Below are 17,250 nucleotides of genomic sequence, written 5' to 3' on the forward strand. Positions count from 1 at the left end.
ACCACAAAACAGGCTGAGCCAAGTTTCATGTGACTTCAGTGCCCCACCTGACATTATATGAGGAAACCGGTTTATAATGACCAGAGCCTAGAAATTAACTTCGCTTACAAGAGAAAGTACCTTTAAACAGTTTTAGTAAACACTAAATTTTTTAGAGATGTAACTAAAATAATTTGTACTATGGTTAGGGTTCAACTTTATAAACAGGATGCTGAACATTTGGAAGAATCATTGCTAAGTTTAAAATGTATGAACTGCCAATGCAACACAGCTGTACACTAAGTACATTTGTAGCTATATATTCACAGATTCCACATATAGGTACAACATGAACATATACATACATAATACAATAGTGCTTGAATAGTTATATCTTACAACATCTCAGATTACTCTACTTTCCTTCATTTTTATTTATTTATGCCATGCTGATTTTTTTATAAAGATACAAACTATATTTTGTGTGTGCATATGTATGGTGTGTTTGTGCATATATGGTGTATCTATGTGTGAATATGTGTGTGGTATGTGTGCATGTGTGTAGTGTGTGTGCATGTGCATATGTGTGGTGTGTGTGTGCATGTGTGGTATGTGTGTGCATGTGCATATGTGTGGTGAGGGGGGCGGGGGAGGAGGGGCAAGTGATCATCCATGTCTCTGCAGGTAAATGTGGAGGCCAGAGGTCAGTGTCTTCCTTAATCACTTTCCCCTTTGAGGCACAATGTCTCACTAACCCTGGAGCTCACTGACTTGGTATGTGTGTCACCATTACCACTGCCACACTGGAGTTACACATGCATGCCGCTGTGCCTGGCTCTTTACGTGGATGCTGGGAAACCAAATTCAGCTCCTCATGCTTGAATATCAGGTATTTTACAACTATGTCATCTCCCCAGCTCCATATACTTACATAAAGATTTGTTATAAGGATATAAAACCAGTCTTAGAAAAAATGTTTACTATAAAATGTAAGCAGGGGGCTGGACAGATGGCTCAGAGGTTAAGAGCCCTGGCTGCCCTTGCAGAGGACCTGGGGTTCAATTCCCAGCTACCCACATAGCAGTACACTGTGACTTCAGTCTCAGGGGGATCTAATGCCCTCCACTGGCCTTCCTGGGCACCAGGCATGCAAATGGTACATGCAGACAAACCCACATATACATAAAAGAAATAATAATACATTTTAAGTTAATACAAGCATAGATAGGCTCAGGACTACTGTTCAGATAGTATTCAGATCTACTATGTGAGCATTCAGATCTACTACTCTCCAGGACCCTGTTCACTTTTTATAGAAAACATTTTGTAAGTTCTGAGCATCAAGCAGAAGCTTAACAAACCAGGCACATCTTCAGTACTTACTGACGACTTTCTGCCTTCCCCACTGAACTCAAGCAGCGCTAACCTATTCACAAGTCTCATATCTGTACTTCCAACCGCAGCTCCTTTCTCAGTGCCTCTGTGCTGCTGTGGCCGCTGAGAATGTCCTTCAGCCACCTCACCTCATTAGCCCTTTCTACCCATCAGGATGCTCTTCAAAGATGTCTTTTCCAGTGTCTTCTCCCCAATAAGGCAACTGCCCCTCTCAGTTCTCCAACACTGCACTTGCCTCAGCAAAATGAAGGAACCTGCTTAACCCCCCAATTCTGCTCTGTGAGACTAACACATCTCACAGAGAATGAAGGAACCTGCTTAACCCCCAATTCTGCTCTGTGAGACTAACACATCTCACAGAGAATGAAGGAACCTGCTTAACCCCCAATTCTGCTCTGTGAGACTAACACATCTCACAGAGAATGAAGGAACCTGCTTAACCCCCAATTCTGCTCTGTGAGACTAACACATCTCACAGAGAATGAAGGAACCTGCTTAACCCCCAATTCTGCTCTGTGAGACTAACACATCTCACAGAGAATGAAGGAACCTGCTTAACCCCCAATTCTGCTCTGTGAGACTAACACATCTCACAGAGAATGAAGGAACCTGCTTAACCCCCAATTCTGCTCTGTGAGACTAACACATCTCACAGTTTCTCTGAATGACAAGGTACCAGAGCAAGGTGTGCCTGTACTAAAAGACCATCTCAAACTGTAAACTCCCAGCTTTTATTAAATTTAAAATGAAACAGAAACTCATATGTACACATAAATAAAAAAAATCTTTAGGATCTAAGACTATGAAAAGTGTCTCTTGACAACAAAAGACACAATTCAAAACGAAAAACTGGGGGCTGGAGGAATGGTTCAGGAGTTAAGAGCACTGACTACTCTTCCAGAGGTCCTGAGTTCAATTCCTAGTAAACACATGGTGGTTCACAACCATCATGTAATGGGATCCAATGTCCTCTTCTGGAAGACAGCTACAGTGTACTTATATATAATAAATAAATCTTTAACAAAAAGGAAAAAAGAAAGGAAGGAAGGAAGGAAGGAAGGAAGTAAGGAAGGAAGGAAGGAAGGAAAAAAGAAAGTAACCGACATCAAATTGACTTCTTCTCTAAGGAAGGGGGTGAGCTTGCTTCAGCAGCACATATACAAACCTTGGAAGAAAGGAGGAGTGACCTGTGAGACACAACAAAAGACCAGTGTCCCAGACATAGAAGCTTTCCACACCCAGCCAGCGCAGGCAAGATGGTCCAGTGAGACAAGCCAGATATCCTGAATTTGATTCTCAGAGCCCATACAAAACACAGAGAGGGACAAACTCCTCCACAAAGCTTTCTTCTGAGCACGCACATCATGCACACTGTGTGTGTGTCTGTCTCTCTCTCTCTCTCTCTCTCTCTCTCTCTCTGTGTGTGTGTGTGTGTGTGTGTGTGTGTGTGTGTGTGTGTGTGTATTCTGTGTTTTGTGCATATGGGCATTTTGCTTGCATGTAAATCTGTACCCCCAGAGACCAGAAAAGAGGACCACATCCCTTGGAACAAGAGTTACAGAAAGTCGTACACCTCCATGTGGGGAACCTCAATTGAGAAAATGCCCCTACCAGGCTGGTCTGTGGCAAGCTTTTGGACACTGTTTTTGAATGGTGATTGATGTGCATGGCCCAGCCTACTGTGGGTGGGGCCACCCCTAGGCTGGTAGACTGGGGTGTATAAAAAAGCAAGCTGAGCAAGCCATGAGGAGCGACCTAGTAATTAGCATTCTTCTACAACCTCTTCATCAGTTCCTGCCTTGATTTCCTGCCCTGACTTCCCTGCATGATGGACTGTAAGATAAAAAACAATTCTTCCTCCCCAAGTTGTTTTTGGTTATGGTGTTTATCACAGACATAGTAAGCCTAAGTAAGGCAACATGCCTTTATGAGATATCACAATAACACTCATAACTTTGCACTAATACTAAATAAAAGTTTCAGAAGTGGGTGAAACCACTAGGGATATCACTCGGTTGATAGAGTGCTTGCCTACCATGTATATTATATGTTATAACCTGTATGTATATTATATATGTATATTATAACCCTGGATTCGAGACTTGGCACATCAAACCAAATGTGGCGGTGGAAGCAGGACTTGTCAGCAATCCCAGCACCCAAGAAACAGAGTCAGGAGGTTTGGAAGTTCAGGTTCCCCTCACCTACATTAGTGATCTCAAGACCAGCAAGGATACATGTTCCAAAAAAGAACTTAAAAAGACCAAGTGTGCAGCTCTGTGACACAGTACAACTCAACATCTGTGAGGCCTGAGTTCAAATCCCTGTGAGGGAATAAGAGAAGGGAGGACATGAAGGCCCTTTAAGGACTTTCTGACCTCCAGATTTAGGTTCCTCAAGATGTAAAGGTGAGCAAGGCCTCTCCTCTACACTTCTATTTCTCTTCATCTCGCCATTCTTTTCATGATCTCCCACTCACTGTGCTTCTCTCCTTTACTAAGCCCCTTTCATCTCCTAAGCCAGCCATCCTACCCTTATCCTATGACCCTCTACCCAGAAAATCCCAGCTGCTGTTCCTTCACCCCCATTTCTAGATAGTACCTGTGATGGTTTGTATATGCTTGGCCCAGGGAGTAGCACTATTAGAAGGTGTGGCTTTGCTAGAGTGGGTGTGACCCTGTTGGAGTGGGTGTGTCACTGTGGGCGTGGGCTTTAAGACCCTTATCCTAGCTGCCTGGAAGTCAATATTCTGCTAGCAGCCTTCAGATGAAGATGTAGAACTCTCAGCTCCTCCTGCACCATGCTTGCCTGGATGTTGCCATGTTCCTGCCTTGATGATAATGGACTGAACCTCTGAACCTGCAAGCCAGCCCTGATTAAATGTTGCTCTTATAAGAGTTCTCTCGGTCATGGTGTGTGTTCACAGCCTAAAACCCTAAGACAGCACCACTTAACTTCTTTAGCTTGGTATACTAGTACAGGCCTAGAATCCCAGTGTCTGGGAAGTTGAGGCAGGAGGATTAGGAGTTCAAGGCCAGCTTGGGCTCTATGAGACTATGACCTAATTAAAAAACAAACTAAAATAGATCTTACTTTACATAGGATATTTTTCCTGAACCTCCAAACCTAGACTTTACAGTAAATTAGTGGTGTGCCATTAGTGTAGGACAACTACCAGATCTACCTGGATCTTGCAGCAAAATAGAAATGATTTAAAGGGCTCGGTCAGTCATACTGGTACAGACCCTTAGTCCCAGCACTCAGGAGGACTGACCTCTGAATTCAAGGACAGCCTGGTCTACAGAGTGCGCTCTAGGACAGTGAAGGCTACACAGAGAATGTCAGTCTTGAAAAAAATCAAACAAGAGAGTGTAAGGACTCTGCCCCAATTTTTATTATTTAATCCTTATGGCCTAGCACACAGACTGACACACAGTATGTAGCTGTGGACTATAAAAGACAAGATCAAGATCAGGAGTGTGGAAGTGATGAACGGATAAGTCCCATGAGATTTTTAGGGCAATAAAACTATTTTGAGGAATTTTACAGATTTGTCATTATGCCTGTCAAACCCCATAGAATGATGGCAGGGGGATCTCTATGAGTTGGAGGCCATCTTGGTTAACATAGCAAGTTCCAGGCCAGTTAAGGCTATACTCAAAAAAATCAAAACTAAACAGGAAACTAAACAGTAAAGCCTAGACGAAAGATTTAGTGATGTGTAAAATGTTGGTTCATCCACCATAACAAACATGGCATGTAAACACAGCATGTGGATTAGGATGAAAAAGCCAGAAGTAAGCTGTGGTGTCTCAGACATTATTCACTGCGTAAATATTCATGGTAGCCTACACCCAGGTTATCCTCGACCTGTCATAGATGGGATATAATCAAACATATTGTTTAACATGACCAAATATAAAATTCTGTTGACTATGTATAACAAAAACAAATACTATAAAGACTTAAAAAACATCCTGGACTTTACCTAAAATCAATTCAAATATGAAATATTTCAACAGATCCACCCAACCTTTCTTTTATCATAACATTTCAATGCTAATGGCAGTGAGTCCTACACCCAGGTCGCTCTCTGTACTTGCTGTACTTGCTGTCTACCTGGAGTCACAGGTACAGTCAGAACGCTGTCTACCTGGGGTCACAGGTACAGTCAGAACGCATGTACAGTTTCAAACTACAAAGATATTTAAACACAGACAAATTTACATCTTAGGCACTCTCAATTAGATCCTATTCTGGATAAACACTGCCAGTGTTTTAAAAAAAAAAGTTAAATAATTATTGCATACAATTAAGTAGTCTCTAAGACTCTACGGAACTAAATCCCCAGCTCTCAAACAATGCAGTATTATCCAGTGCTAAGAAGACACGGGTTATCATGGCGTTAAAGACTACAGAGTGCCTATTACTAATTGGGGGGAAAAAGTCTGAAAATACTACATACTGCATGATTCCAACTATTAGGACATTCTGGAAAAGGTAAAAGCAGGGAGACAAGAAAGCGACAGTGGCTACCAGGTCTCTCTCTCTCTCTCTCTCTCTCTGTGTGTGTGTGTGTGTGTGTGTGTGTGTGTGTGTGTGTGTGTGTGTCAGTACAAGTGATTGTGAAGATTGTGAAACTATAGTAAGGTCTACACTGCCAGTAAAGAAGTCTAAGCAGGTATGGTGGCCCACCTCGTTAACACTAGCACTCAACGGGCAAAGGCAGGCAGATCTCTGTGTTTACTTCTAGGACAGCCAGGGCTGTATAATGAGACCCTGTCATTTAAAAAATAAGTCTATTTACTATTTTTAATAAGTAACAGCAATGTGTTTCTGTGATCATATTATGAAGAAAGAAGATCCATCAATTTTCATACTAAGAAACATTTACTCACCCACCAATTTTAGTCTTATTTTGAAGGTGAGCAAGGCACCAATTACTTCCCTAGGATCTGACCTCTGTAGTGGAGCCAAAATAAACAGGAGTGAGCCAGAACCAAAGCTAAGCACAGCCAGCTGTGCTGTTTGCTTGTTCCTTCTGTACAAAGAACAATGCAGATTCAGAATGAGACTTCAGTCCTCAGCATGAGAGCATCCAGTATATTCTGGTTATCTGAAAAAAAATGTCAACCTTGTGCTCCAAAGATTCTGTGGCAGCTGGGAGCAGTGACACACACCTGGGAACACAGCACTCAGGCCAGCCTGATCTACATAGCAAGTTCCAGGCTAGCCTAAGCCACACAGCTAGACCCTATCTCAAAAAAGTAAAATAAAATAAGTAAAACCTGAGGGGTGAGGATAAAATGTCTCGGAGGTAGTGTGCTTGCCTAATGCATGCAAACCACTGGGTTTGCTCTCTAGCACTAAAGAGAAGAAAAGAGGGGGATCCTGACTGTAAATTTCAACAGTAAGCATAATGATTAGTTTCTTCTTCAAACCTATGTGCTATTGAAACAACTTATCACAGAGGAAAAGGGACTCTAATGTATTAATTACAAATGGATACATATATCCCACTCATATCCAAATTCCTAACTTGAGGGTTTGGAGATGGGGCCTGAGAGGTGGTCGGTGTTAGAAGTTATGCAGACAGGAGCTTCCCGATGGTATTAGAACTCTTAGAAGTGTGTGTCTTCTCTACTGCATCACACACAGAGGCCACAGGTCCCTCTAGAAATATGAGAAATAAGTTATACTGTTTAAGCCAAGCAGTCCATAGTATTTTGTTACAAAAGCCAGAGAAAACTCAGATACAGTAGAAACTAAAAGAAATTGCAGCCTACCTCAATTAGACACAGATCTATACTGACTAATCAGGCCAAGACTTCTGTACTGGCTGGTTTTGTGTCAACTTGACACAAGCTGGAATTATCTCAGAGAAAGGAGCCTCCCTTGAGGAAATTCCTCCATGAGATCAAGCTGTAAGACATTTTATCAACTAGTGATCAAGCGGGGTTTGATCCCTGGGTGGTTTGATCCCTGGGATAATAGACCTGGGTTCTATAAGAAAGCAGGCTGAGCAAGCCAGGGGAAGCAAGCCAGTAAGTGACATCCCTCCATGGCCTCTGCATCAGCTCCTGCTTCCTGACCTGCTTGAGTTCCAGTCCTGACTTCCTTTGGTGATGTGGAAGTGTACTTGCTTCTTGGTCATGATGCTTTGTGCAGGAATAGAAAACCAGACTAAGATAGGCCCTTCTGTGCCCCAGCTGCTAACACAGCAGGAGAGAACAGAGAGTCCCATGGAATACAGTGTGTGGTGAGTGAGGCAGAACAGTGGGATCTCCTTCCACACTCAGGAGTGCACACCTGCCTGTGGCCTGCATGAGCACCAGCACAAACACGGTACACATTCTCTCTTACACACATAATTAAATATAGATAATAAACACTTTCTTAAGAACTTTTTAAAAGGATTTGTTTATTTTAGATACATGAATACACTGTAGCTGTCAGACACACCAGAAGGCATCAGATCTAATTACAGAATGTTGTGAGCCACCATGTGGTTGCTGGGAATTGAACTCAGGACCTCTGGAAGAACAGTGTTAACTGCTGAGCCATCTCTCTGCTGTGAACAGACACCATGACAAAGGCATCTTTTATACGGAGAACATTTAATCGGGGCTGGCTGACAGGTTCAAAGGTTCAGTCCATTTTCATGGCAGGAGCATGGCAGCATCCAGGCAGGCATGGTGCAGGAGGAGCTGAGAGTTCTACATCTTCCTCTGCAGGCTGCTAGGAGAAGACTGGCTCCCATGTAGTTAGGAGAAGATCTCATTGCCCACATTGACTGTGGTGGTTTAAATAGAAATGGGCCCCAAAGACTCCTGTGTTTAAATGTTTGGCCCATAGGAAGTGGTACTATTCAGAGGTGTGACCTTGTTGGAGGAAGTGTATCAATGTGGAGGCAGGCTTTGAGGTCCTATGCTCAAGCTACACCAGAGACACTCACAGTCTCCTTCTGTAGCTCCTTCTCCAGCACCATGTCTGCCTGTATGCCGCCATGCTTTCTGTCATGACAATAATGTACAAAACCTTTGAACTGTAAGCCAATTATGTTTTCCTTTACAAGAGTTGCTATGGTCATGGTGTCTGTTCCCAGTGATAAAAACCCTACCTAAGACAGTCACTATGTGCCAGGCGTGGCAGCAGACTCCCAGCACAGGAGGTAGCAGAGTCAGGAGGATCTCTGTGAGTTTGAGGCCAGCCTGGTGTACACATTGAGCTGCAGAACAACCAGTACTACACAGAGAGATCTTCTCTCAAAAAAAAAAAAAAAAAAAACCAACAAACCACCACCACCAACAAGAGCCATTACAGTGTAAAATCACAGTGTTCAAAAATACTTTTGACTTTGGGAAGCTAAGGCCTGCCTCTGCAATCTGCTTTCTTGCCCAGGCAGGTTAGCCGCTTCCATCTGTAACAATCTTGTGAGTTGGTGTGCAAGGGCAGCCATGCAGCAAACGCTAAGCTTGAAGGTAGAATAGGTGGTGCTGGAAAGGGGCCGAGCGATAACCACATCCTCTGCCACTTGTCAACATTTCTCCTAACCAGACACTTTTATGGTTGGCTAAAAAAGTTGGAAATTAAATCCAACCTCACAAGGATAAGGTCAATAGGTCAGTGTGTCTCCCAGCAAGAAACAAACCCATCTGGAACACCATGGCTTGGGAACTACACTCAAAATGGTTTGTGTTACACATTATTCAAAAAATCCTCTTAGAAATGTGAATTTATGCTACCTGCCCAATTTCAACTTTTCCCTGGCTCCTTCCTCCCCACAGATGGTAGAGCATCCTTGATAGTTAGATCCCTTTTAGCAACTGTACCTCACTTGTTGTATCATGACCTTGACGTCCCTGAACTCACACTATTCCATCCTCAAGTCTTAATGTGTTCCCCATCAAGGCAGAACCTAGTAGTCAAAATTTGACCATCACGAACCAGCAAGATAGTTTAGCAAGTAAAGGTATATGCTATCCACACCTGATGACCTGCTCAGAACCCATATAAAGGTGGGAGGAAGGAGAGACTCCACTGAACAGTTCTCTGATCTCTACTCATTCACCATAGCACATGCCTGCCCCAGAATTTCATCTTCAAAGATATAGAGAAGGTGGGTAAAGTGCCTGCCACACAAGTGAAAAACCAGGTTCAAACCTGGTTTTGGTGAGAGAGGAGGCAAAGGTAGAGAATGCCTGGAAGCTCCTAGGACTGAAACTGTCTCAAACAGGGCAGAAGACCAGGACCAACAGCTAAGGCTGTCCTCTAACATGTCTCATAACACACACACACACACACACACACACACACACACATGAGCACATACATGCTATACATATAAAGATAAAAATTTTAAAAATCTAGGACCAGCAAGAAAGCGAAAACGATAATGTTTATATTTAGTATATGTTGCACTCGTGCATGTGTCATCAGAGAATAACCTGCAGGACTCAGTTCTCTGTAGACTGTCCTGAAGCTGTTCGTATTCTGATGTTAATTCCACTTCCCCAAGAAGGGCAGTCTAGTCACATACTCATGCAGTGACTTCATCTGAACCTTCCCATTTTAGTTAAAAAAATAAAGGAGAGCCAGTGACTGGGCAGGGTAAGGGAGGTGGAGAAAAAGAGGTCAGAGGAGGGAGGAGAAAAACTCCAAGATGGACGTCCAGAAAGATGAGCTAGATCCAGATGGGTTTGATTGGCATTAAATAGCTATGAACATTTAAGGATTTTATAGGTCCAATATCTCATATAGAAGGGCAGTTTGTATCTTTGTCCATCTGCTGTAATCTTGATGTGTAGAGGGTTTGTGGCTTGAGAATTAAATACATAAACCTGTATGAAAAGCTATCGGGCTATAGAGTTGTGTTTGTGTTGGGTTTTGGGATAAGGAAACACCCCAGGATGGAGGCGGAAAACAGGTGTTGGAAAACTACCAGGGGAGGGAGTCCTGCAGACAAAGTTAGGCCATGGGGGTGACTCAGACTGAGCCACAGAGGTGGCTCCATAGTAGAATCAGACCCACAGAGTGGGACTTCGGGGCCAATAAAGGGATAAGCCCTATTTTCTAATTTAATATTTACTGCTACAGTTCTCTCCTTACACTGTGTGGGTCTCAGGGATCAAACTCAGGTCATCAGGCTTAGTGGCAAGCACCTGACCTGATGAGCCATCTCACTAGCCCAAGAATCCAACCAAAAATTTGCTATAATCTACAACTCATTTATTAGGCTTTTTATTTTGCTTTCAATCTTACCATTTGAATACACTTTCATCTCTTCTAATACAGTATGGGTTCTTTATTAAACACATGATGTCATACTTGTCTTTATACCCAGAGATAGATTGTTATAGTTTACATATGAAGCATCTCAACAACAAGTTCACTTGTCGAAGGCTTGTTTCCCAGCTACAGGGATCTGGGCAATAGTAATGCATGTCTTTTAATCCAAGCACTTGGAAAGCAGAGGCAGGTGAATCTCTGTGAGTTCCAGGCCAGCCTGAGCTACAGAGTTAGTTCCAAGACAGCCAAGGCTATACAGATGAAACTCTGTCTCTGGGGGCAGAAAGATGGCTGAGTGGTTAAAAGCATGTACTGCTCTTCCTGAAAACCCGAGTTTATGCCAATCAGCTCACAACTGTAAGCCCAGCTCTGGGGTGATCCAATGCCTCTAGCATCTGTGGGCACCTGCACACATGTGCATATATCCATATACACAAACATGTATATGCATAGAATAAAATATAAACCATTTTAAAAGAGAATATATCCTAAGGACACTAATCTCATCAAGTATTTCATGAGCTCATAGCTAAACAGGATACTAAGATGAGGGACAGGGCTAAAGGAAGTAGGTCACTTGGACCATACCTCTGAGGAGTGTATCTTGTTCTCTCTGTCTGCACTTCCTTTCCACCTCAAGATGAACTGTGCCACATGTTCGCATCACTCTGACATTCAACCTTGCATCAAATCTGAAAGCAACCAAGAACTGCAAATTCTGAAATCCTAAGCCCAAACAAACTCTCTGGTCTCAGGGTTTCACCCCAGCAGCACAGATACGGCACACTTAGTACAGTACTTTGCATACAAGAATGAACGAGACACCTCATACGTGTATGGTGGCTTCATTAAACACTCCAGGTCATCAATTCTGTCTCCATACATTCATTCATGTTATGAATGTCACACCCAAGGAATTAAGGACTACATCTAACCAAAAAGAATGAACTTTCAGTTAATAAGAAAAAAAGCTTCTGTCTTCACCCCCATGAGTCAGCCAGCTTTCTAATACTAATATTCTGAACATCTAAAAGCTTAGTATCTGCTTCTGCAAAATCCCGAGGCTAGGTCTCTTGAAAGCAATTGCATGTTATCTTCTACATTACCTAACTCTAATTACAGAACATTACATTAGGATTATATTAAATTACTCTGTTATTCAATAAAATGATTTATAATTTTAGTCATTCTAAAACTAATTCACAGTTAACCTAGCTATCATTCAAAACAAAATCAATTGTAATTATATATATTTGACTCTAATTTTTCTCCTGCAAATAGATGTTTGTCCTCAGGTTCCCTCTCCCACAACAGGAATGTACTATCCCTAGACAGCTGCTAAGATAGATAACTTTGTAGTTTTGTTACTTGGTTTTGCTGTTGCTTGAATCAAGGTCTGTGGAGCTCAAAGGACAACTTACAGGGTTGGGTTGTATGGACCAACTAAGGTCAGCAAGCGTTGTGCCAAATGCCTTTCTTGCTCTGCCATCTTGCCAGTCCAGATGTTCTCTGAAATAGAGTTTCACGTATCCTAGGATAGACGTGGACTTACTATGAAGCCAAATGTGACCTTGAACTTTACCTGCCATCTCCTCCCAAGTGCTATGATTCTGAGGTGGCAGAGATCTAACACCCCTGGGAGCTGCTGAGCAAGACTTAAGCTCCAAAACACTATTTTTACCAAGTAGGATCATTAAGGGTAGGAAAGCCTCCAAAAATAATTACAAAGTAAGAAAGAGTCCTTTCTCCTTCCCACTTCACTGCTGTGCTGCTGCAGCCTTGAGGCTTCTTTGGGAGACAGTATTTGATCTGTGCAGCGCACAACTCAAGAACAAGTAAGTATTTGTCTCTGTATATACTTACTTCATTTTATGTGTGTGTGTGGGATGGGGAGCTTGAGAACTAGGAGCTGGGCCTGGTGGCTCAGGCCTTCTAACAATCACAAGGCTGAGGCAGGGAAACTGCAATTTTAAGATCAGCCTGGGCTAAGTAAGCAAGACCTTGTCTTAAAATGATAATAACAAAAATAAACTTTAAAAAGAAAAAAAAAACTAAGAGAAACTATTAAAATGTGACAAAAAGTATTTGGGTGTTTTTGCTCTGGGGGTGAAGCACAGCCTCTAGCACTAAAAACAGACAAGGCAGACACACAGACAGATAAAAAGGCCCTAAACTGTGATGCAGGTAGTACGGTATAAAACAGCCGTCTGTAATGAGGTTGGACCTCTTCTGGTGTGTCACAGGAACAGTGCAGTCACAGATATAAAATAAAACCTAAAGCAAAACAAACAAGGAATAAGCCAGGCAGTGGTGGCGTACACCTTTAACCACAGCACTTGGGAAGCAGAGATAGACATGCCCCTGAATTTGAGGCTAGCCTAGTCTACAGAGCAAGTTCCAAGAAAACCAGAACTACACAGAGAAACCTTGCCTTAAAAAACAAAAATTTAAAAATTAAATAAATAATAAAGATTAAGATGGAAGGAAGGGGCCCACAAGATGGCTCAGCAGATAAAGACACTTGCCACCCGGCCATGACAACCAGGGGCCCATATGGAAGAAGACAATATCTATTAGTTGTCTTCTGGCATATGCATGCACGCATACACACAAACACACACACACACACACACACACACACAAGTATATTTTTTAAAAATGAAGAATGGAGGTTGTAAAAATAACTTTTATCTGCTTGATATCACTATCATCTCAGAGGCTTACTGCTGAGTAGCCTTTTTAGTCTTTCTGAACTCTGGCAGGCTGATTCAACTCTGCTGTTCTGGTTAAAACTCCTCTCTAAGCTGACTGACTGAATCTGACTTCTCTCAGCTTCTCAATGAATTGTGCTGTTTGGAGTCTAACTGGCAATTTTCTAATCATCTCACTCCTTGCTCTCTGCCTCTGCTGCCCTGCTGCCCTGCTGCCCTGCTGCCCTGCTGCCCTGCACTGAACAGCATGAACTCAGGAACAAGCTCAGCCCAGCTGCACCGCACTCACTGCACTGTCCTCTCCCCGACCCATTCTGTCACATCTTGCTCTGACTCGTCACTTTGCGCTTCGATTAGACATCAGTTTCAAACATGGTTGCTTCCTTCTACACACTAGTCTCATCTACACTGTTTGGGATTAAAGGTGTGTAGCACATTTGCATTCCAGCCACCTAGGTCATTGGATGCTATCCCTTGCCAGAGCAGCCATGCTGCTAGATTAAAAATTCCTCTACAGGAGGTGAGGAAAGTTGTAAAAAGGCGAATTTATATTTCTTTTTCATATCTTCACGTGTTTATCATACTCACTGTCAGGATGCTCCCATATCTAGCCACTCCTTGAACATCCAGGTTCAAGGGGCAAGGAAATAGTCTGTCTCACTGATGTTCACAGACCTCATAGAGGTATACAAAGATGCTGACTTGAATACATGACTATATTTCAAATAAACTAATAATACTTTGTTTTGAAAGTGCAAAATATGCTCCAGTAAAGAAAAGGCTAATTTAAAGGCAGCTCTCAGAGAAGACGCAGATTCAGTTCCCAGCACCCACAATGGGGCCTCACAGCCATCCAGATCCAAGGCAACTGAGGGTCTCTGTGGGCACCAGGCATGAATATGAAACACAGATACACATGCAGGCAAACACTTACACACATAAAGTCATAAAAATGACTTTTAAAGCTAGGCAGTGGTGGCACACCTTTGAGCAAAGCACTTACTTGGGAGGCAGAGACAGGTGGATCCACTGTGAGTTTCAACTCAGCCAGGTCTACACAGAGAAACCCTGTCTCCAAAAATCATGGAGGTACGTAGGTAAGTAGATAGATAGATAGATAGGATGTTACACAGAAAAACCCTGTCTCCAGAAAACATAGACAGACAGACAGACAGAGCAAGCCTAGGCTGTAGTCAAATATAACTTTGATCTCCCAATCCTCCTGCTTCTTCTTCTCTAGTTCTAGGACTATAAAGATTAACAGGCACTGTTCCTTGCTATACAAAATTCTGTGTAATATTTTTAATGAAAAAATTAGTTGAAATAATTTAATTTTTAAATTTGTTTACTTCATGTATATAAATGTTTTCCCTGAATTGGAGAACAGAAAGACATCTGATCCCCTAAAACTGCAGTAACACTAGGTTGTGAGCCACCATTTTTTTTTTCTGTTTTTGTAGACCAGGTTGGCTTTGAACTCAACCACTTGCCTCTGCCTCTCAAGTGCTGGGATTAAAGGCATGCACCACCACTGTCCGGCTCCCATTCTTTTTAATTATAATAATAAAAATTATACATTAATTTATCTATCTGTATGTGGGCATGCACTTGTGAAAGCTTGTGCTACCACTGCCCAGCTTGCAATCAGAGCTCTTAACTACTGAGATATCTCTCCAGGCCCACTGAAACAAACTTTTTATTAAAAATAATTTTAATTTCAAGATGCCAAGCCAAATGTTTAGAATTTTTTATACAAAATTATTACTGTTGAATAACCAGAAAAAGCATTTTCTGCCCCGAACATTCCAGGAAAAAAAAAAAAAAAACATTTAAACATCTCTGTGCAGGCCTGCAGCTATTAATATTCTACTGCCACCTACAGTACAAAAATAAAAGTACAGCTAAGGCCTAAAAATATGCCCATATTTAGCTCAGGTCTTGTCCATGCCAACCCTCAAGAGACTCGTGCAAGACAGTTGCTTCAAGTTCACAGCCTACCTGGGCTACCCAGTGAGTCCCAGACCAGCCTATATTAAAGAGTGAGACTGTATCCCAAGTAAGTAACTCACATTTTTGGTTTTGTTTTCAGAGACGTACAGGGTGTCTCTGTGTATCCTGGCTGTTCTGGAACTCACTCTGTAGATCATACTGTCCTTGATTGCAGAGATCTGCCTACATCTGCCTCCTGAGTGCTGGGATTAAAGATGTTTACCACCACTGCCTGGATTTGTTTTATTTTCTTTGGGATTCTTCTAAATCTATCTTTACCAATGTTTAATTATATTATCCAAACCATTCAGTAACAAGGGTAAAATCTTTCTACTGTAACAGGGAAGCCCTCAGCACAACCGACTCAGTGATGGAAGTGCCATCACGCTGTGACACTCAGCACAGACAGACACCTGCCAAAACTAAAATACAGTCCATAAACTATGCTAATGTTACTTCTGGCTAGTTCTGCTTGAGGCTAGATGTTCTTGCTAGCTGAAATATGTCAACCCAGAACATGGTTTTTGTGCTTAAAAGGTCACCCTGGAAAGGCTCAGTGTAGTACCAGCAGCCTAATAAAGAATTTCTAGCTGGGTGAAGGGAGTGCAGGCCTTTAATCCCTGCACTCAGGAAGCAGTATAATGAGTAAGTACTGTTTAAAACGTCTTTAGACAAGTAGAAATAGCTTAGACATAACCTCCACTACAGCCAACACTGCCTGATAACCAGAACCCACCAACATCACCTACTCATGAAAGCCTGACACAGGCATAAAACCCCATGATGCCCACTGCTCTGCACATCTGGAGTGAGACCACCTAGATGAGCCGGGTAACTGGATCCTGATCTTCCACTCAGAGACTTCTGTTAGACTGGGCCTGTCCTCCAGCTAAGATATATCACACAGGTGAGCACCCTGGGGATAAAGACTAAGGACCATAGTTAGGAATTTAAAGTGTGACCCTTGTGTGATGACCCTCAGCATAAAACATACCTTTTGCTATACTAACTACAAGTATCTATCTACTTTCTTGTAACACAGAGGCAGGCAGATCTTTCTTCTGTCTTAGGGCTTTACTACTGTGAACAAACACCATGACCAAAGCAAATCTTATGAAGGACAACATCTAATTGGGGCTTGCTTACTGGTTCAGAGGTTCAGTCCAGTATCACCAAGGCAGGAGCATGGCAGCATCCAGGCAGGAATGGTGCAGGAGGAGCTGAGAGTTCTACATCTTCATCTGAAGGCTGCTTCCAGGTACTCGTAAAGCCCATACCCAGTGACACACCTACTCCAACAGGGCCACAGCCTCTAATCGTGCCACTCCCTGGGCCTCCATAGGCTTGTTCAAACATTATGAGTCTGTGGGGGCCATACGTAAACATAGCATAATGCCAGGCCAGCCTAGTCTACAGAGCAAGTTCCAGGAAAGCCATGGCTACACAGTAAAACCCTTGTCGCAAAAAAAAAAAAAAAAAAAAAAAAAAAAAAGAAGAAGAAGAAGAAAAGAAAATATTTTCTCTTGGCTTAAACCCTTGTCTGAGCAGTCTTCTCTGGTGAATACCCCACAAAACTACATTACGCAACAAATGAAAAGAATGCGTTTTGCAAAGAAAAATAAAAAAAAACATTCAATTTTTTTTTAAATCTGACTTTCCACAAGAGTGAAGAACAGAAGCCAGAAAGATGATTTAGTTGGTAAAGCCCTTGCCAAACAAATATGAGAACTTAATTTCTACCCCCAGCACCCACAAAAAGGAGCCCGGGAAGGTGGGCTGACGCAGCACAGTGGCTTGTAGGGATAGCCTGCAGTGAAACAGATCTGCGCAGGCTCAGGGCCTTGCATTCCCACAGCAGGACCACTCCCACTGCAGGGGGCGGAGACAA

General features: G+C 42.5%; 1 protein-coding gene across 3 annotated transcripts in view; it reads right to left on the bottom strand.

Annotated features, from left to right (window-relative positions):
* Positions 1 to 17,250, bottom strand: part of COMMD1 (copper metabolism domain containing 1) — a 116,637-nt gene that overhangs the window by 87,270 nt on the left and 12,117 nt on the right. Inside the window, exon 1 of one of the 3 annotated variants that reach the window (XM_080920267.1) lies at positions 16,509 to 16,691. The exons of the other annotated variants lie outside the window; for them this stretch is intronic. The gene's annotated coding sequence lies outside the window, so the exon portion shown is untranslated. Of the gene's footprint in view, positions 1 to 16,508; positions 16,692 to 17,250 lie in introns of those variants that run through there. 3 annotated transcript variants of the gene reach the window in all.

This window comes from Micromys minutus, assembly GCF_963924665.1.
Source record: "Micromys minutus genome assembly, chromosome: 1".
Lineage (NCBI taxonomy): Eukaryota > Metazoa > Chordata > Mammalia > Rodentia > Muridae > Micromys > Micromys minutus.